Source organism: Chlorocebus sabaeus, chromosome 8, assembly GCF_047675955.1.
Source record: "Chlorocebus sabaeus isolate Y175 chromosome 8, mChlSab1.0.hap1, whole genome shotgun sequence".
Taxonomy (NCBI): domain Eukaryota; kingdom Metazoa; phylum Chordata; class Mammalia; order Primates; family Cercopithecidae; genus Chlorocebus; species Chlorocebus sabaeus.
Window position 1 is genome coordinate 140414838 of NC_132911.1, and position 22779 is coordinate 140437616.

Here is a 22779-nt window from a genome sequence, read left to right on the forward strand (position 1 = left end):
GAGACATATGCTAGAATCTTGGATTTTCCAATTTATAGCTACATCAACTTGAGAAAGAAACTTAGGCTTCCGAGAAGTCAGCTGTTTCAACATGTGTGAAATGGGAGTGACTCTGCATTTTCATTGTCAAGAATTAATTTAAGTGAGGCAAGACCCTACCAAAAAATGACTATGTAATAGTTATTATTTTCAGCAAAGAACACTGTGATTTCATATTCTCTGGACCTTCTTAACAAACATGACTCTACAAAGATGCCTGGTAAAGAATAAGCATTCAGTAAATGTTGAACAAATTTAGACTGAGTTATTTTGTTTTGTCCTCAAATTTTCTTTTCTCTTTTCTGCCTTATAAAACACTTCTTATAGCTTAAATCCTTATACTATTGAAAGGCAAATGACCCCATTCACAGGTAAGATCTCTCTCTTCTTTGTGTCCATGTTACTTTTAACTGTTCAAATCTAATTATTAAGTTATCTTACATTTATCTATATATGTTTCTATTTTGACACCACACTATGAATTCGCTAAGGAGGTGAATCATGTCTTAACTTTCTGTTTCTACCATTGAACATAGTTGCTGGCCGATGGGAAGTACCAATAAATACTTGCCAAATAACTTGTCTCAGGAAAGCAAGGAATGAATTGTGTAAGCTGAGATAAAGGAAGATAGTTTGTGTGTGTTCCTTAAATATGTTTTCCCAAGAAACAGACACAATTTGAGAGCAAGTAGTTTGGGAAGCCAGAAAGACTCAGAATGAGGGTAGAGAATGAGAATGGAGAGAGTGAAGGGAATGAAGCCAGTGTAAAGTGGGTTAATGAGTATATTACCACTGTGGACAATGGGTTTCCTTCCCACTGGGGATCTCTAAGATACAGTGTAGAACATTCTTTGGAGTTGCTGCCCTTTGGGAGCTCCCCTCTCCCCTAGAGGGGAGAAGGAGCTGGAGAACTTTTCCACAATCTCTCCTTCACATTGTAACTTCCTTAGAGAAAGTCGTCAGGCAAAGCTGCACAGCTCATAGCTTGTACAGGAAGGATGAGTGCCTGGGGATGGAACAGGTCAGCTACCATGGTGCAAGCTTTCAGTTAGAAAACACAAACGTGGGTATTATGGGCCAGGGAACAAGAAACACTGGAGGAAATTGTCAAATAGATACTGTTTTTGTTGCTTCTCAATTCTACTTTATGTACTCTTGACATTGAGGTCCCTCATGGTACCCACTGCAACTCCACTGGAACATACTGTTTATGCCTATAATCCATGAGTATTCTCCAGTCACTGTAACTGTGTCTTCACCACCCTTTATCGCCCCCCCTTTTTTTTTTCTTAGAACCTTGTTTTCAGCTAGTTATGAAAAGATAAATTTGATGTTTAGGCAGTTCACAATTCACAATGAGTTATTTAAAAAAATAATGATTAAGAATTTCCCTTGGACTTCAGGGAAGTTTGACTTTTGACACAAAATGTAAATACTATACGTGTCATGTAATGACACACAGCACCATGCAAGTCACCAAACCTCTCTGAATTTCAGCAATGTCATCTACAAAGTAAAAATAATTTTATATAGTAGTTGGGAATACTTAATATGAGGAGATGTATGTTATTCAGAGGAAAGAGTCCGGGAATGGCCACATTTTACTTGAATATAGACTCTTGCATGAGAAAATGTTCCCAAAGCCATTGCTCTGATAAGAACCGCATGTGGGGACATATATTGCACATTTGTTCGTGAATTCATGGAAAGAATCATGGTTCTGCCAAAAAAGGAATCTGGATACACACAAAAGAGTCCATGTAAAACTACTGAAATGTTAATAAGATTGATGGATTGTATCAATGTCTATTTATTGGTGTGATGTTGTACTATAGTTGTAAAAGATGCTACCTTTGGGGAAAATAGAGTGAAGGGGTCATTGGGTCTCTTTATATTACTTCTTACAATTGCATGTGAATCTAAAATCACCTAAAAGGTTTATGTTGTACAAAAGGAACCTTGGAATTGCAATATCTGCTATGCTGATTTTTGATCAATCTATAAATAGAAGGCTGGAGACAGGAATTATGAATAATAGTGGGTGAGCTATCACCAGGTGTGTGATGGTTCCATTAATGAAATTATAGAGGACAAAAGAAGGTGGATCATCTATGGATGATTTCTAAAGTTTGTCAACACTTACAGAGAAAACTTCAAGAGGCCATTTGCGTTTTGACAGAGAGATGGGCCCTTGTGAATTTAAAACAAACTGGATGTGAAGCCTTGTGCCCTTATCCAAAGAGGTGCCAAAAGCTGTAATTTGGTGAGAAGAATTCAACGAGTCACTCTGTGACTTGTGTTCAATTCCCTCAATTGCTGGCTTTGTTTTTATGTAATTGTTGCTTTTTTGTGAATTCTCAATAGCCACGTGCCATTTATTCTTTCATATGTTATTTGCTAAAAATCAAAGAGAAGATTCTGAGCATATGCCATCTTCCTTGTGTGCAAGTTGTGTGGGTGCAGAAGGTCAATACAACTGGATTCCTGCCTTAAAGAGCTCCAAAAGGAGAAGAGAAGAGTAAATCACCCAGTACTGCATAGTGTACCATTAGAAAACTTCTGTTACCTTATTTTTGTGTTTATGAATACTATTTTTTAATGACTTCTTAAAAATTTTCATGCAATAGGCCAGGTGTGGTGGCTCATGCCTGTAATCCCAGCATTTTTGGAGGCCGAGGCAGGCAGATCACAAGATCAGGAGTTTGAGACCAGCCTGGCCCACATGGTGAAATCCTGTCTCTACTAAAAATACAAAAATTAGCTGGATATAGTGGTGGGCACCTGTAATCCCAGCTGCTCAAGAGACTGAGGCAGTAAAATTGCTTGAACCCGGGAGGCAGAGTTTGTAGTGAGCCGAGCCGAGATTGCACCAACTGCACTCCAGCCTGGGTGACAGAGTGAGGCTTTGTCTAAAAAAAAAAAAAAAAAAAAAAAAAAAAAAAAAAAAAAAAAATGTAATAAATGCACATAGTTCCAAAATTCAAATTGTGCCAGAATAACTAGGACTGAAAACAGCAACCCATAGCTCTTTCCCTACTTCACTCCCAAGTGTTGTTTCTCAGAGGAACCATTGTCGTTCCTTAGGTTGTTGAGTCTTGTATTTCTCACTACATTTTTAATAAATAAACTTATATTATTAATTCTTTATTTTTGTATTTCCTTGAGTATTATTATATATAATTATGCTACTCAGCATATACATGAAATGTACTATGCTTAAATGTCCTTCCGTTTTTGTGTTTCCTAGAGTTAATAATTGCCTCATATTTCTCCTGGAATTTTCCTTCAACTTGATTGTAGGAATCCCCTTTGCTTCTATTTGTCTTGGAGCCTCTGCTGGAACTCACCCTTTCCTCTATCTTGTTTTAATTTCTCGTTTTGGTGGAGAAAAGTCTGCAGAAGATTTCTAACAGCAGATGAAAATGCAATGGATTTTTCAAAGTCTACTTTTAGTCTTCATAACAATTGACAATTTGACTGGATAAGGAACTGTAGTTTCTTTATAGTTGGATTATACAGAAACATCCATTTCTCATCTTCTGTGGTTTTGTTTTCCATTCTCTTTGTCTTTAAAGGTGGATGATACTTCTTATTTCCCTTAATATGATTTTGGTTATAATATTTAGTGTTGTTTATTTTGGGAGACAGGGGAAATTTGCATATTTATTCAATCTGCAATGACTAGCTAGCCAAATTGCTTTTCTTTTGTCTTTTTCCTTCCTCCCTTGTCCTTCCTGCCCTTCATATCCCTGGACTTCTTTTGATTTGAGGAGGCTCTGTACTCAGTGACCGGACTAGGAAGATTAAGGTGAAGTGCATGGGCAAAGAAGTATGGTATAAGAATCCCTAAACATCTTCTTTTCTCTCTCTTGTCTTTGATCGGTGTAATGGGACAATTCATAAAGCCAATGTCAGAGTGCAGATAGGGAAAAGGGGTTCAGAGATCTATTTCTTGTACCCTATAAAGTTTATATGCAGAAGGAATCTTTGTAACTCACACATGACCTGAAAACATCACACTGATGACTTTTATTACAGACGGATTTTGAGGTGTAATTAATGTAATATAACATTTATTCTTCTTATCATATAATTCATTGAGATTTGAAGAATGCATAGCGTTGTATAACTTCTACCACAGTTAAGATGGAAATCATTCCATCACGTGCCAGATTTTTCTCATTACCCTCTGCAGTGAACCCATCTTCTTAACCACACCCTCAGCCCTAGCCCTAAAACTTATAATCAGTTTTCTTTTGTGTGGAATGTTTCTTCTCATCTCATACGTGTCATTTTATTCCATCCTCAAACATAACAAGACTAAGAGATTTAGGAAGGTTGACATAATTTTATCTTTACGACCAATAAGGCAATGTTTATTAAGGCATTGGAAATTCATGTAAAATTTACTCAATATTTATACAATGGAGTAACGTACTCTAAACGTCTCCTTTGTTTTTATTTTTATTCTCAATTAAGCCACTTCTGTGCACTAACAAACATGGGAATATCAAGATGTCATCCAGACACTTTGAATTAGGATTTGTTTAGTGTTTTCAAGTTTGATTTAAAATGTAATGTTTATATGGAATTATTTGTATGCAGACTATAGTCAAGAAGGAAGAGGAAAATATGGAATATAATATTTATCAAATTGACATCATTTCAATATATTGAGCCTTTACTGCTATAGTTACTATGTGAGATAAAGACTATGAAACTTACACAATAGTTTAGAGACATAGGCATATATAGTTTATTTCAATATAATATTATAATCAATAAGTTAGCCATATGCAGAGGGATAAGCATATTGTGAGAAACATCTTTTATATTATTTGGTCTATACTTTTATCTAATTTTATAGTAAAGAAACTAAAGCTAAAATAAATTTAAAAAGAAAAACTCCCTGAGTGTCAGAGATAATAAGTGGCAAGGAAAGTTTTAACTGATCTCAAGGCTGACGCTTCTTTTCAATATAATGTGTTTCCTCCCACAAATTGAGGGACTTGTACTCTTGTCTCACTATATTCTCACTTTAGCTTTTTATGTTAAAGCAAATCCTCTTGCTTCTAAATTCTTATTTTTTCAAGAATATACTATTTTATTTAACCCTTCTCTCACCTATATCACAGCAGTCTCCCGATTTCTAAATGATGGCTGTCTCTTCCCAATGTTATCATGTTCAAGTATGTTCTATATAAATTATAGCAATGCTAATATTAATATATACATGCATAAGCATTTAATACATGCATACACACTACATTGTCCAGTATTTGATGCTATCCCTCTGTTTCCTTTCACAAGAAAACTTTTCCACTGAACTATTTATGTGTTCTATGTACACTTTCTCGTCTACATTTCTCCTTTTAGTCCGTTTCAATTTCTTTTCAAATCTGGACTCCACAAATATTTTCATGATGTAATCATCATGCTTCCAAATCCAATGGTCATTTCTCTGCTGTTCTTCACTTGACTATTCTCCTCCATGAATCTCTCTCTCTCCATCAGGGAGTCAGCAATCTCACACCACCTTAGTGTCCTCTCTCCTCACGGATTTCTTCTTCTTGGTCTCTTGTTCAGACCTCACAAACTGCCTGATGCTAAATGCTGGCAGGCCTTTGGGTTTTGTCCTGGAGCTCACTAAATTCACTGCTTTGTGATATTTTTTCCCCAAGTGATTTTATCAAGCCCTATTGTTTTAGTAACATCCATGAATCAATGACTCCCAGCCTTTAGCTTAGACTTCTCTTTCCTGAGCTTCAAATCTATAGAACCAAATCTCTTGCATTTCTAAGCTTTTCCCTCCCCAGACTATTTTTCATAACACAGTAAGAGAGGTCTTTCAAGAATGTATGCTATATAATTTCATCTGAACTAAAGCTCAAGCTCATAACCATGGGTAATGAGGATGAATGATCTTGCCCCTAGCAGTTTATCTTACATTTTCACTTAAAATTCCCTCTTCAGAGTACTGATTCATTTTACATGGCAGCTTGGAGAGGACTGCACTGACAACCTGAACTAAAATAGCCAATCTCAGTTAATCTCTAAGTACAATTCTATTTAACTCTGTCATTAAATTTATAATAATCTCTAATGATTTTATTTCTTCCCTTGCATATTATTAAGTTTGATATTCAACTAATATATCAGTTCCATGATGATAGGATCATATCTGTGTTCACTCCTTTATCCTTAGTATACAGCAGTACCTGGTACCTTTTAAAGGTTCAATAAATATTTATGTAAGTTAGTGTATATAAAATTCTCAGACCAGTGCCTGACACATTGTGAGTACTATATGAATAAATGCCAAGCATTAATTTAATTTTTATTAATATTTTTAATTAAATAATTGAATCAATACATGATACCTTAGAATTGTATGGTGAGAAATTTTAAACATTTATTCATTTTTCATCTGCTTTTCTCTAAAAATACTAATTTATAGTGGTCTACTCATTATAATACATAGTGAATGAGAGTAATAAGAAAAAGAAAGATGTAGCTGAAGATTTTAAATTAGAGTCTGAGACTTCAATTTTTCAACTTAAAGTAAATGAATAATAAGGCCCAAGTAATCAGGTTGTCATGAAGTACAGATACAACGAATGTTGTGTTTAGGACTCACTGAATCATTCGCTATATATTAAGAGTCAGTTGAATGTAGACGTGTCACAAGTTCTAACCATAGAAAGCCTTGTATGCTATCCATAGATGATTAGGAGAGAACTTCATCTCTTATCAGTAGAAAAATCACATGTTCAACTCTTTTCCAGTACAAATATCTTCTTATGGCAATGTGTGTGAGTCAGTTGAGTCAGGGGAGGACTTTTTGGTTACCTGAGCAAGGTGACAAAAATTGTCCTACTTTGAATAAGTATTTATGTGCCACAGTTATTCTCATTAGTAATTACTTGGTAAATAAACAGGTAATGATAAGAAGAATGAGAAAAGTGTTGAGGAAAAAGATTTGTTGAAAATGTATTCCTGAAAAAATGTTCTACACAACTTAATAGTTGTGGAGGGTTGTAAAATTAGTGAATTCATTTAAGATGGTTTATCTCATCTGTTTTTAAAAGGTTATTTGTGAAATTGATTTGATAAGATCTAAAATATGAGCATGTCTAACATTGTTGCAAACAAAAAAATATGCTTAATAATTGATTTACTTTCCTTTCCTTGATATTGGATTACATCTAAGCAAGCATCTGTTCAACATGATCCTTTCATCACAAATTGTACAAGCTAACAAAATGCACACACTCTTACACACAAGGGAGATGATTTGAGAACTATTCCCTTCTGGCTTAGTGATAACAACATTCTGTTGAGTTATTCCCTTCTGTGCTTCTATGTAGCATCATGCTTATAAGACAGAGAACCACATGCATACACACACACACACACACACACACACACACATATATTCTGATTAGATGACAAATAATTCAAAGAACCTCTCAAGATTAACCACAAAAACACATATTTTCCAGACTCTTTATGAAGCTCAGTCTTGGTTGAGTTTCATTACATCATCGGCAAATAAGATCCAGGTTGCACAGAAAACATAAAATTCCAGAAATATTTTTGCCTATAAATCAGTAAAACTGTTGTTCCTGCTTTAACACAAAAACTATACTTGCTGTTAAACTCTTTAAATGTATAATCTTCCCTTATTTATCTGTATACTATTTATACCTAACACAGAGCTCTACATAAAGTTGGATTTGATTGATGTTTATTGAATTAAATGTACAAATTCCTGATTGAAATATATATGTATATATTTAAAAATTAAAACTCAAAACTGATTATTGTGCATTTTTGTGTTTAAAGCATTAGAATAGCTGTTGTAAGGGATACAAAGATTAATAGTAGAGCTTCTTTTCTCCAGCAGCTTGTAGTGAGCAGATAAAAGTGCTTACCTACAAAGGATCCAAATGCAAAACTTCCTGTGATTACTGCCATGATAAAAGTAAAGTTGTATGAGATGACACTGAAAGAAAATAGCCAGTGTAGTTGGAAGGAATTTTAAAACCATACTTGTAAAAAATATGGGTTGAACTAGTCCCTTTTATTTTATTTTTAAATGGATTTTGATAGCATAACAAGCAAAAAAAGATAATGAGAAGATATGGGGTGTTTTAGCAAATAATGAGAAATTGGAGGTTCTAAGCATGAAGTGTATTGAACAAGACTGGAAAGAGAGGGATTTAGCAGAAAAGCTTGGGAGAAACAGACCATCAAGGACATTCTGCTAAGCAAGCAAGGTAGTGATGGTGTTTGAACAGTGGCAATGAAGTGTGCATCAAACCCAGGAAGAAGCGAGCTTCAGGGGTCCCTTACACACATGGTACTGAAATCCAGACTATGACTCAGCTCTTCAACCAGAACATCATCCATTTATGGAGGAGCTCTTTAACTCGGCTGGAGAACTCATTGGAGAAATCCAGTTATTTGATAATCTGGTAATTAAATAACACTATCAAGGCCAAATCAGAAAAAAATAATTAGTAATAACTCTATGTCTAAAGAAATAGTAGCCCTATGTGTTAGTCTAGGTCCCAGAAGTTATTATGTGTAATTAAAGCAACTCTTATCCAAACCTCTCACTGGAACATCTACTCTTGCTCTCAGATCCTACTTAAAACTGTGGGTATTTTCATTGTCGTTTAAGAAGCAACTCAAGTTATAGTTTGTCTGTTTTTTTTTTTAACATACTAAACATTTTTTATATGTTTTCATGATTTTCATCATAATGTATCTTTGAATATCAAAGTAATACTTCCTATTGTAGGGCAGATAAAAATTACCAGAAACTGACAAAAGCAGAAACAAAATCACTTATGACCAAATCACTGAGACCACAAATGAAAACAAATTTCTGTCTTTGCTTTCAGGGTTTCTTCTAAAACATTTTCTTCACTGAATAGAGCTTATATTCTATATTATTGTGTCTTGCACTTTTTCTATAACATTTTATTACAGGTATTTCCCATAATACTCAAAATTAAAGAATTTTGTTGTCTATATAATTTTCTTATTTTAATAGTATATTATTAAAATAATTGATTTATGAGGATATTGCTTCCTTTTTCCTTTTACACATATATGGTCTCTTTAATATGTGGTTAATGGAGCCTTTATTTAGTACTTATTTCATTCCATTTCCAAACATTTAACAACTATGCATAGAAATGCTTATAAACTAATACATTTTTTTAAATGGGCAAAAAACAGAAATATTCAAAAATAAAAGCAAATTGCAATTATGCATAGAAATATAATATCAACACTCACTATTAGTGATATATAAGCATAAAAATACAAACAGCTACTCTCTTTAAAAAATTCAAAAGTTTTTTAGATGTACTTTTTAATTATATATATAATTTTAACTTTTTAAACATTTTCTATTTTCTGTTTAATAGTATATTGTAGGCAAGACTAACGTGCTTTTACTTAAGTACATTTTACTTCTGGGTATATGTCCAAATGTATTATGATAAAATCAGTGCCTTAAAGAGATATTTGCACTCCCATGTACATTGCAGCATTATTCATAATAGCCAAGATATGGAAACAACCATCAACAGATGAATGGATAAAGAAAATGTGACATATATACACATAATGGACTATTATTCTACCTTACAAAATGAGGAATTCCTGCCATTTGTGAAAACATGGATGAACCTGGGAAACATTACACTAAGTGAAATAAGCCAGACACAGAAAGACAAATACTGCATGATTTCACTTATATGCAGAATCTAACAACTACTTTGTTTCACTTTTTGTTTGTTTGCTTTTAATCCGTGATTTTGTTTGATGGGTTAAGTGGGTTATTTGCTTTGAACCTACTAAGAAGTATTATATCATACTATTAATTTTATTAATATTGGGCTTTATGTTTTCTAATATATTTAATTTCATTGGTTTCTGATTACCAGTCTCTGAAAAATAATTCTTTTTGAGTAACATGAAGAATTTATCAAGATTTTACTTTCATCATTTTTTGTTTTCTTTACATGCCTTCTTCTCTTTCTTAAATAACCAAGGTTATTATTGCTACATTATTTGTTTTTATTTCAAAATTATTTTCTATATTATGTGTTATATAACATATATCTATGTACAAATATTGTACATAGAATTATGTCTTCTATTTTATAGTGCTTTTATATAATTAGTTCCATTTTTCAAAGAGGTTAACATTTTAGTAGCTAGAATGTATATATCTATATAGACACACACACATACACACAAACACAAACCTCTGACATATGTACTATGTAGAGAATAGATATAAACATATATATCTATGTATCTGTATCTGTATTTATGTCTATATCTTTCTCTTGAGAAAAGGCGTAGGAATATTCTAAAGCAGCCATGTTGCATGCCTTCAAATAATTTCGTATGGTGAATTCTCTATTTACAATTCTGCCTGGAGTTAATGATGCAGCAGACATTGGCGGTAAACTTTTAGAGCGCTGCTTATCTGAAAATATTTCTTTGACATATTAATGATCACTTGTTTAAGGATACATTTAGGGGGTCTCATACACTGTTATATTGTTACTTTATTGTCTTCTGGTGTTTGGTGTTAAAGAAACAATACTGCTCTAAAGCCAGACTCTTTCCTCATCCCCCACATGGTTAACCTGTGGATTATTTCTAGAATGATGTTAACAATTTTTAATTCAAAGTTTCACAGTATTATATTTAAGATTGTGTTTATTTTATTTACATTTGTTTGAGATGTGTTTACTTTTTGAGTTTTGGATCTTTAAAGCCCTCTACACAGATTTTAGAGTAATTTTATGAAGACATAATTTAGATATGTTAAAAAAGAATTTGTTCAAGTCACCAGTTTTCTGAACTTTGACAAAGGTAAATTTAATAGCTCTAAATCAAAATACAGAACATTCTTATCACTCCAATAAATTACTTTATGCTTTTACCCAGTCAACTCTTCCGACTCTGACCCAAGCATTCAACAATACATACTCCTTCCGAAAAGCTTAATTCTGCCTGTTCATGAACTTTATCCGGATGAAATCCTGAAATAGGCATACTATTATTGCTTGGTTGTTTCACTCAAAATGAAGGTTTTGTAGTTTACCAATGACATTGCATGTACCAATAGCTTGTTCTTTTACTTACTTATTTGTGTTCTACTATATTTATTATTTTACCAATTGAGAAGTATTTTGGATGTTTTCAGTTTTTGATATTATGAATAAAACTACGATGAATATCTACGCACAAATCTTTGAGTAAGTATCTAAAATCAATTGTTGAGTTATATGATAAATATTTGGTTAACTTTATAAGAAACTGTTAAACTGTGTTTTTCAAAGTGGTATACCATTTCCTCCAGTCACCAACAGTGTATTATTGCCAAAAAGGGTCAAACTCTATAAAATACTTGAAGAGATTTATCCTCAGACAAATATGAGTGACTATGGCCCATGACACAGCCCTTAGGAGAGCCTGAGTACCGGTACCCGAGGTGTTCAGGGTCCAGTTTGATTTTATACATTTTCAGGAAACATGAGACATCAATCAAATACATTGAAGGTATATATTGGTTTTGTCCAGAAAAGCAGGACAACTGAAAGAAGTGGCTTCTAGGCTACAGGTAGATTTAAACTTTTCCTGATAGGTAATTGGTTGAAATAATGATTATCAATCGAAAGGAATGTATGAGTTAGATAAGATGTTGTGGAGATCAAGTTTCATCATGCAGATGAAGCCTCTAGGTCACAGACTTCAGAGAGAATAAACTGTAAATGTTTCTCTTCGGACTTAAGGTCTAGGTTAATGTTAAATGCTGGTCAGCTTTTCTTGAATTCCAAAAGGGAGGAAGGCATGAGACTACCTCTGAGTCCCTACTCCTGTTATGGCCTGATCCAGTCTTTCAGGTTACATTTTAGTGTCCTGGTCTAGAGGAGGCAGTGGATTCAGATGGTTGGGTTGGGCCTTTGAATTTTATTTTTGGTTTACAGTATGAAATTGCAACTGTAACTTCTCCACATACCCCCTGACATTTAGTGTTTACAGTCTTTTTAATTTTAGCCACTCATTGGTTGTGAACTGGTATTTCTCTGTAATTTTAATTTGCATTCTCTATTGACTAATGTTATACGTCGACTTCTAAGATAGCACCCAATTATCCCCACCTTTTATTATTCACTATTCAGGCCCTTGTTATCATGTCCTCTCTTTGAATGTGGACATACTTTATAACTTTTTTTTCGAATCAATAAAATATAGCCAAAAATATAAGATGCCATTTCCAAGATTAGTTTAGAAAATACTGTGATTTCCATCTTGCTAGCAGACATGATCTCTTGCTGACTTTGATGAAGCAAGTGGCCACGTTGGAGGGGTACATGTAGCATGGAACTAAGAGTGACCTCCAGCCAGCAGCCAGTCAGGAACCCAGGTTCTCATTTCAACAGCCCACAAGAAACTGAACACTGCCAAAACTGATTTTTAGCTGGAAGGTAGATCTTTCCCCAGTTGAGTCTTTAGGTGTTATCACAGTATTGGCCAATAATTGGTAATCTTGTGAAGTGCCCTGAAGCAGAGGAACAAGTTAAGATGTGCCAAAATTACTGATCCATAGAAACAATGAAGTAATGAAAGTTTGTGTCTTTTTACCTGCTGAGCTTTGGAGTAATTTGTTTTGCAGCAATAGATAACTAATATCAACAAATTCTCCTTTAATTTTGTGAACAAAGTTTTTAAAAAATGTATATTAAATTCAACCTCTGGATACATCAGGTTTGTTTCTTACTGTATTATTTTTTCCTATACATGGTTACATTTTCATTTTTCTTTGGATGTTTAGTAATGTTTGACTATATGTAGTACAATGTGGTTTATACAATGGATTCTGTTATCTTCCTCTGCAGGCTGTTGATAATTTGTTCAGGAAAGCAGTGTAGTGATTGAGTTATTTCCTTGAACTTTTAAGGCTTAGCTTTACCCTTGGTCAGGGCAGAGCAGTGAAAGTCCAAGATGCTTCTTGAGCTCCAATAATGAGTAGAGCTTCACCTTCATATTCTGTCTTTCTGGCAGATCTAAAGGCTTACTTTTGGGCTTTGTTTGGAGATGTCTAGACAAAAATCTTGTTTTAGGGTCTTGCTCTTCTTTTAAGGCTTGACATTTCTGATGGCCCGCTTGCATGTGCAGAATGATGTCTGTTGCCTCCAATCTCATGTTATATCACAATATTTTGTAAACTTATCTCATTCAATTTGCCTAGATGTTGGAGGTGGGGCCTGGTGGAATGTATTTGGGTCACAGGGGCAGATCCCACATGAATGGCTCGGTGCTCCCACCTGTGGTTATGGGTGAGTTATTGCTGTGTTTGTTCATATCAGAGCTGGTTGGTTAAAAGTTCACATCACCTACCCCCTCTTTTTTGCTCCCTCTCTTGCCACATGACTCGCTGTCTCCTCTTTCCCTTCCACAGTGATTGAAAGCTCCGTGAAGCCTTCACCAGAAGCAGATTCTGGCCCAATGCCTCTTGTACAAACTGCAGAACCACGAGCCAAATAAACCTCATTCTTCATAAACTACCCCATCCTAGGTATTCCTTTGTAGCAACCCAAACAGGCTGACACATGTGGCAATAGACACTAAAGAGATCTCTACATTTTGTCTCAGTCAGGACTGGGGCGTATTTCAGTGTTGCTCAAGCCCTAGTGTCTGTTTCCTGCTCAGCCCTGCAGCTGCTCTCTAGGTAACCTTGTGCATTCTTATCCAGTTCATCTTCTGCCAGCCCTCTAGCCAAACACTCATGAGTGATCAAATATAACTTTCGGTGCCCCTGAAGAACTCTTTTGTCTCTAGTGTTCTGCATTACAGATTTCAACTGCTTTAGTTCCCTGAACTCTTATCTCTGCCTCCTTAGCAGGAGGGAGCAGTCTTATACTTCTTAGACCAAAGCTTATTGAGGTGTGGTTGTGAAATGGGAAAAGTTCCCTAATCCCACTTGAAAGAAAGGAAAGAGGGAAGCAAGGAGGGAAGAAAGGAAGGAAGAACAAAAGGAAAGAAAGAAGTGATGCGGCTCACTTCTTCAGTGTCCTGCTGCTCAAACCTCTATGGGAAGCATGCAGACGGGCGGGTTGTGGGGCTCCGATCCCACAGCGGTGTCTGGGGGTGAATGTTTACAGCTGAAGCCCCAGTGGGCATGTGTTACACTGTGCTCTTTCAGTTGAGCCATCCATAGACAGCTTGTGTTTATCAGCTCAATTAGACCCTCTGCCTTACCACAAAGACGGAGGGCTTTCTGTATCCCAGGTTCTTGCCTTGGTGTACCAGAAGAATTGGATCACATGTGGGCTTGGAGGATGGGTGCAAGATTTTTTACTGAGTGGTGGTAGCTCTCAGTGAGGTGGCTGGAGAGGCCAGAAGAGGGATGGAGTGGGAAGGTGGTTTTCCCCTGGAGTCAGGCCGCCCAGCAGCCGGGCTCTCCTCCAACTGTCCTGGCCAAACTCTACGTCCACATCATTCCGCTGTTGATGGCTGGCATCTGCCAGGGCCTGTCGGTGTGCTGTTCCACCAGTGTGTTCCTCTTGACGTCCAATTGCTTGTGTCTGTGCCCTCTAGGGTCTCGGGACTTTTATAGGACAGGACAAAGGCATGGGGAGCCTGAGTGGTCTTGGAAAATGCAACATTTGGGCACAAAGGCAGGAGTCCTAGTCTTTACCTGGGTCCCTGGGCACAGGCCTGAGGGTAGAACCCACGCCAGGGACCCTGCCCATCTCCTCCTAGCACTTCTTGCCCCTCTCATGTATCAACTGTAAGCAAAAAATAAAATTCTAAGTCTCCTCAACCATCTGAATGGACTTCCTCCTCAGCCAGGGCTCTTAAAAATTTAACCTGAAAGACGGGTTCAGTCCATGAAGGAAAGTGGGGGACCGACCTGCCTCATCCTACCTCTCCAGCATTTGCATCAACACAGACTTTAAGTCTGATAAGACACATTTTACAACCTATTCTCTCTGAAGCCTGTGAGCTAAAAGTTTCATCTGTATAGTAAAACTTTGGTCTCCATAAGCTCTTATCGCAAATCCAGGCATTCCTTTCTGTTGATCCCAGGTCTTTAGACAAACTCAACCAATTGTTAACCAGAAAATGTTTAAGTTTACCTATAACCTGAAAGCTCTCCCCACCCCCTTAACTTCCCAGACTTTCAGTTGTCTCAACGTTTTGGACCAAACCAATGTATTTCTTAAATGTATTTCATTGATGTCTCACATCTCCCTAAAATATCTAAAGCCAAGCTGCACCCTGATGACCTTGGGCACATGTTCTCAGGACTTCCTGGGGGCTGTGTCAAGGGCCATGGTCACTCATATTTGGCTCGGAATAAACCTCTTCAAACATTTTACTGGGTTAGACTGTTTTCATTGGCAGTAATTTGGTTTCACAGTTTGACTGTTTACGTCGGCATGGTTGAGAGATTATCCCTGGCAGAAGGCTGGACTGGCATGGACATCATTTGATGAGTTCATCTCCTCTTAATAATCAAAGCCTGTTTTCCATTGCCAATAAACTGTTGCCTTATATATTGTTTTCCCATTTTTGTAGTTGTTTACTGCAAAAAAGAGTCTGGTACAATTTATTTTGCTAAAACCTTGATAAAGTTTTATTCTACAATTCTTCAATCAATGTTTCTGTTTTGTTTATTCTGTTATCTCTGTTATGCCATACCATAATTCTTTCATTAATATCTCATATTCTTTTTCATAGCATATTCACTTCTTTAGCAGTTTCTACTTTTATGTTTGGGAGAAAATTGAAAGCTTGGTTTCTTATTTTGACAAGTTTTCTAAAGGTTTCAGCATGCAATATTCTTTTTTTTTTTTTTTTAGCCTTAAAATTTGTAACAGTTCCTTGGTTGTAAAGCTCTTACAATCTTTCCTGATTTTAAGTCATTTTAATAACTACTTTCTTTCTTTCTTTTTTTTTTAGAAACAATTTCCTCCTTTTCATTTCTGCTGAGAACTCTACTCAGCTTTTGAAATAAATTTCTGTCTATGTACCTTAATTCTTTTGACAATAAAACATTACTCTGAATATTCAAGGGGTCTTTCTTCTTTGGAATGGGTTTCAAAGAGCTCTATTTTCCTACATTTGGTGATCTTTCTTTTGTAAATTTGGAACTTGGTTTATAGCTTTTTAAAAAGGTTTTACCAGCTATTAATATGGAACCACATGCTGTTCTCTTTATGAGTGGATTTTTTAGACATTCTGTTAATGCAAACCAGACATTCATGACTGCAACAGTCTATGAAAGCTGAGAGATACCTGGGGCCACAGGCATTCTCTCCAGTACAAGTTGCCTCTTCTTTTCCTTTGCCATGTTTAATGAAGTTCACTTATTCATGTCAAAATACTTTTTTTCCTTCCCCCATTCACTTTCTCCTTGATGTCCTTCAGCCTTATCCCACCTCTTCCCCTACTCACACGCAAACACATTCCAAGCCTGATCCTTGGGACTTGCCCAAGGCAGGTGGGAATTAATTTGTTCTCTAAATGTTTTACCCTCCCCCTACCTCCTAACCCCCTACTCCTCCACCTGGCTCCCCAACATTTCCCTCTGAGAGATAGTCATAAAATGGTTTATCCTCAGGCACTTCCACTTATCTCCTGGGCATATGCCCTTTCTCAGAAAAGGTAGTAAGTTGGAATATTACAACATCCTCTGATGTAACGTGGCCACCCACTTAGTTTACAGATTAGAAATTAGTGGTAGTTTTTGTTGTTTTTGTCAACATCCTGAAGAATTATTCTACATATAATTCTTGTTATATGTAATCCTACATATAACAAGAATTATCCTACATATAATTATCCTACATATAATTCTTGTTATATGTAATCCTACATATAACAAGTATCCTGAAGATACTCCTACATATACACGTTTTACTCCCATCTTTGTATTCTTTTATTTTTTATTTTTTTGCCATTCTAATTGAAATTGAATGGAAGAAAGCAACATAGACAGGCTCATTATCATCTTATCCAGAAAATAAAGGAAACCTTACTGAATGCAAACTTGGTGCTGTACCCTAGAATGTAAGAGCTCATTATTCAGCTTAGTCAAGGACCCAGAAAGCTACTACAAAGCGAATGCAAGGACTGGAGCTACTCTACGGAACCACATAGAATCCTGCCCTCCCTCACCGTGTCCACAAAAACACATTATGGGTAGAAAGGCAACACATGCCTGTGCAGAAGGAAAGAGAGCAGGTTACTGTATTAGAAAAGCCATTTGTGTGAGGCCAAGTTGTGGTTCTGACAGCGCAATTATGACAAGTGACATATTTACAAGGTGCCAATCTGTCAAATAAATGGAGACTAAATTGGCTCTGGAATAATAGCTTATAATTCTTTCTGCTGCTTTCTTTGACTGATGTGCTCTATTTTTACCTTTTTTTCTTCACATACTTCAGTTGATTTGTGAATCCAGGAAATGGCAGGTGAATCTTTAATCCAGTTCAAAGGGGCAAAGGACTAGCATTTACAGTCCACATATGACCAGCTTCAGTGCTAATTTAATTACAGAAATGACCTCTGTTAATCATTGTAACACTTAATCATGTTGGTATTATTCCTACTTTAAAAATTTTAAAAGAAGCACCAGTGTCCATCAAATAGCTCATAATTAGACAGCTCAAAGCAGAAGAACATTTGTATTCGATGACTTATTTCTTTGACTCGTCATTCTACATCATGGCAGGTTGTTAATGGTTACTACTTAACTCTACTGCAGTTACTAGTCACATACCTCTGTTCCCTAGTAAAACTCTATGAGGGAAAAGACTGTGTTTTATCTATTCATTGGTTAATAGAAACTTAGTACAGTAGAAATCAGAAAACATTTATTTAATTCCAAAGCCCATAGAATAACATTAGTAAATTGACTTGGAAGTTGAGACTTAAGTTATAGAAGGGTCTCTACTTTTCATTCAGTGATTCTTTCATCTGTACAATGGGTCTAATATCTGACCTACAGGACTATTGTAAGGAACATAAATAGGATAGAATAGAATACAATCCAGTGCAATAAGGAGAAAATATCAGAATATAACATAGATATGGATGTTATCTATAGCTCTTTCTAAAACATCAGCACCTTCCAAACCCCACCTACATGTATATGCATGCACACTCATTGAAATGTAATATAATCTGGGAATCATAGGATCAAAATTTTAGTACCAGTAGAGACAGCATTTGTTTTTTGTTTGTTTGTTTGTTTGTTTTTTGAGATAGAGTCTTGCTCTGTTTCCCAGGCTGAAGTGCAAAGGCGTGATCTTGGCTCCCTGCAACTTCTGCCTCCCAGGTTCAAGCAATTCTCCTGGTTCAGCCTCTCAAGTAGCTAGTATTACAGGCATGTGCCACCACGCCCAGCTAATTTTTGTATTTTTAGTAGAGACAGTGTTTCACCACGTTGGCCAGACTAGTGTCGAACTCCCAACCTCAGGTGATCCACCCGTCTTGCCCTATCAAGGTGCTGGAATTACAGGCATGAACCACATACCTGGCCAAGACAGCATTTTTGCTATGTAGTATCTTATTGCATGAACTTAACATAATATGCTTAAATATTTCCTTGCTATTCAATTTTATGTATTATGCATTGTGCTATGATAAAGATACCTGTACATCAATCTTTGTTTAAAATGTGTTTCTGCTGAATTATCTGGGTTGAATTCTGATAAATAAAATTATAAAAGTAGAGACAGGAGTTGAATTATATTGCCAATTTGAATTTTAGTCAGTTTGTAATAATCTATTCTTTCACTAACAAAGAATACACATGTTAAAATAAGATATTCTCCTAAAAATCAAAAGTTACCTTTAGTAAAATAGTTAATTAGATCATTTAGCAAGATGGACTCTTTAAATATGGGTCAGCAATGTGTATTATATTGAGTGAACTTTTAAATTTTTCAAATGTTCTTATGACCTAATTTTCATAGTGATCTTCCTGATACATTGATGATTGATATATATAAAACATTCTTAGTACCTAATATTTACCTCTAAAAACAATATTGCTTTTTGAATTGGCAAAATGTTTGGTGGCTGGCTGCCTGTGATACTTTGTAAGTTAACTATTTCTATGTTTATTTGTTTATATTTGGACATTTATCAACTTTCAATAAATTGTTACAAACAAAAATGTTTAATAAATTAATCAATGTTTAAACTATGCATTAGACATTTGGAATGTATGTGGCAATATATTACACACAACAGCTCTCTATAATAAATAGGTAAGTATGGATTGTGAGTGATGCCTTCACAGAGGAAAGTCTGGTGGAAAACATAGGCAAAGTGCAGCCAACTAAAGGATTTTGGAGGTGCCATTGAAGTGCCCTGAGTCTCACCTTTTAAGGAGTCCTGGCCTCAAGCTAGTGATGCAGGGGAGCAAAACATCAAAGGGATTTAGTAAAGAAAAAAGTAGCTGACTTCGCAGTTGGGAGGCTTAGTGCATAGCGGACAAACTGCTGTTCACATAATCCTCAGGGCAAGAGAGGGACTAAGTGCCTGTTGTGAGGGACTAAGTGCCTGTTTTAAGGGCCAGTAGATTTGCATCTGTCTAGGGATCCAGCATCATTCCCAGAGTATGTTCCCTATGGGATTTTTAATGACGCACTATGGATGAGGCATTAGAGATCCAACTGGGTCTTCTGTGTCTTGTCCAACCAAACTACTGTGTGGAGAAAAGAAGCTCAAGGTTAATGTCAATTTCTTAAAGGCTCTAGAAAGATATGCACAAAACTCTTGCATTAGTGATACATGTAATAAAGAAAATAATATTAAGTCAAAGACAGCAGTTTCCAACAATTGCCCATCAGAGAAAAGGCTTTCTATATCTATAGGGAAAATGTAAAACAATCATTCAGTGAAAACTTGCACACTCTCTCTCCCCTCCCCCTTGCCTATGCTCAGACCTCACAGGAACCAGATAGAACAGTAAAGTTCCAGTAAAAAAAAGGAACAAAGAAGAAAAGATACTCTTCACCTCTCCCATCAACTATGCATGGTGAGGCTGTCAGGAACTGAAATGGGAATGGGAAGAACATTGACTTTTACAACGAGTTTAGATTATTTTTTTCTTACAAAAAGTTGGACATTTTAATTTTCAGAATAAGAGTGTTTTATGACAAAGTGAATTCAAGATAATGAATTACCTAAGACTGAGGGAAAAGTCATTAAGTCTGTCCATTTATTTTTATTTTATTTTATTTTATTTTATTTTATTTTATTTTTTGAGACGGAGTCTGGCTCTGCCGCCCAGGCTGGAGTACAGTGGCCGGATCTCAGCTCACTGCAAGCTCCGCCTCCCGGGTTCACGCCATTCTCCTGCCTCAGCCTCCCGAGTAGCTGGGACTACAGGCACCCGCCACCTCGCCCGGCTAGTTTTTTTTTTTTTTGTATTTTTTAGTAGAGACGGGTTTCACCGTGTTAGCCAGGATGGTCACGATCTCGATCTCCTGACCTCATGATCCGCCCGTCTCGGCCTCCCAAAGTGCTGAGATTACAGGCTTGAGCCACCGCGCCCGGCCCATTTATTTTTTAACTAAAGCCAAGGAGACCTTCCTCTCTGCATGAATTTTAAGGAGAGAGTGGAACAAAAATAACGTGTGTTTTTAGTTTTATTCCAATAATGCATGAAAGACATTGTTTATGCATGAAAATATAACCATGGTTAAGACAATTATGGGGAAATAGATGCATTAAGAGAATATTGAAGGGACATCTAATACAAAAGTAAGGATACAAGCAGCACTTAAGCATGAAGGATTTGTATTAGGAGTAGTCATAAAAGCATGCAAGAAGATTATTGCGGGTAGAGCGGCAACCCGGTGTGAAGGCCTGTAATTGACAAAAGTAAGAAAGAAAGTGTTTTCCTATATCTTTTTATATGGGTAGTGTGCTATATTTAATTTTTATATATATATATATATAAAAATATATAAATATATATATATGTGTATATATATATATATTTGCTTTTTTGTGGGTTGTTTAAACTGAATTCCAGAGGAAGAGAAATGGGAGATGCTAGAATCCCACAGCCAGCTCTGATAGGGCCAGGGCTCAATATTACGTCTCCCACATTTTTCTTCTGCATAAATGTAGCCCTTTTCCGAGTGAGTTATAAGATAGGTTCTTTCTAGGTTAACATTTTTGGTTTTTAAAAAGGGATTTAATCTTCTCCTACTAATATACTAAGGAAAAATATACCCAGGATTCATTAGAATTGGACATGACTGTCATGAAGGAAGAAGTTGTTATACTCTTAGGTTCTTGGAAACAAGAGGCAAGGCACGCCATGCAGGGCCACACATGGGGAAGCAGCAGGTGAGTCAGGAGGCAGAGGAGGAGGGGGAATATGGACCACATTTTTTTCTTTTTTTTTTAAATGGAGTTTCGCTCTGTCACCCAGGCTGGAGTGCAGTGGTGCAATCTCTGCTCAGTGCAACCTCTGTCTACTGGGTTCAAGCCATTCTCCTGCCTCAGCCTCCTGAGTAGGTGGGATTACAGGCACACTCTACCACGCCCAGCTAATTTTTGTATTTTTAGTAGATATGGGATTTCATCATGTTGTTCAAACTGGTCTCAAACTCCTGACCTCGTAATCTGCCCACCTTGATTTCCCAAAGTGCTGGGATTACAGGTGCTAGTCACCGTGCCAGTCCTGGACCACGTTTTGATTGTTGTTTCTGTTGGAAGAAACACAGGAGTCAGGGTACACAGGCTTAGGATTGGCTAGCTGACAAGCGCAGTAGGCCACAGAATAGGGACTGTCCCCAGTTGACTGCTGTCTGGCCCTGGGCTGATGAGGGTAGGGTGTGATGTGTGAGTGGTCAATAAAGGAGGCAGTTCAGGGGTGTGGGCTCCAGTTTGCTTTGTTTGTACATGAAAGGTGAACTCACAGGCCAGTTGTTTGCTCTCTCTCTGAATTAGGTAGCCCTATGGGGGTGGGAGAATCCCCCAAGTCAGCAAGCCCCCAGATGTCAGAGCATCATGAATACAGAAAACGAGAAAACACAGTTAATATAATAATGAATAATAATAGATTCAAAGTGAGACAATAACTCTCCTTGACATGAATCTGCTTGCATTCCTCTTCTACAGATATTCCTCATTTAAGATCATATTATGCCCAAATGAGGAACAATGTTTAAGAGGACATTGATTGGATTTGTATTAGAAAGTTTATTGTTCTTGACCCTGTTTTACGGTTGTCAGATAAAACGCAGCCTTAAAGTTAAATTTCATTAATAAATTTCTTGGGATAAATATGTCTACAATATGCATAGAATATACACTAAAAATATTGAGAAATTGCTTACCTGAAATTTACATGTAACTCCAAGCCCTTAATTAATTTTTTTGCAAAGTCTAGCTACCTAGGTTTATGTAGAAATATTAAATGTAAAGTCTACTTTTCTGATATCAAAAATAAAATCAGATCCAGTTAGAAAATGTAAAAGTTTATTATCTTGTCATCAAGGAAGGTACATTGTGATCCAGGAGACATTAAACTGAAATAATAATAATTATTATTATGTTTTGCAAAGTCTAACTGCCTATTTTTATTTCAAAACATTAAATGTAAGGTCTACTTTTTTGATGTCAAAAATAAAATCAGATTCACTTAGAAAATGTAAAATGTTGTCA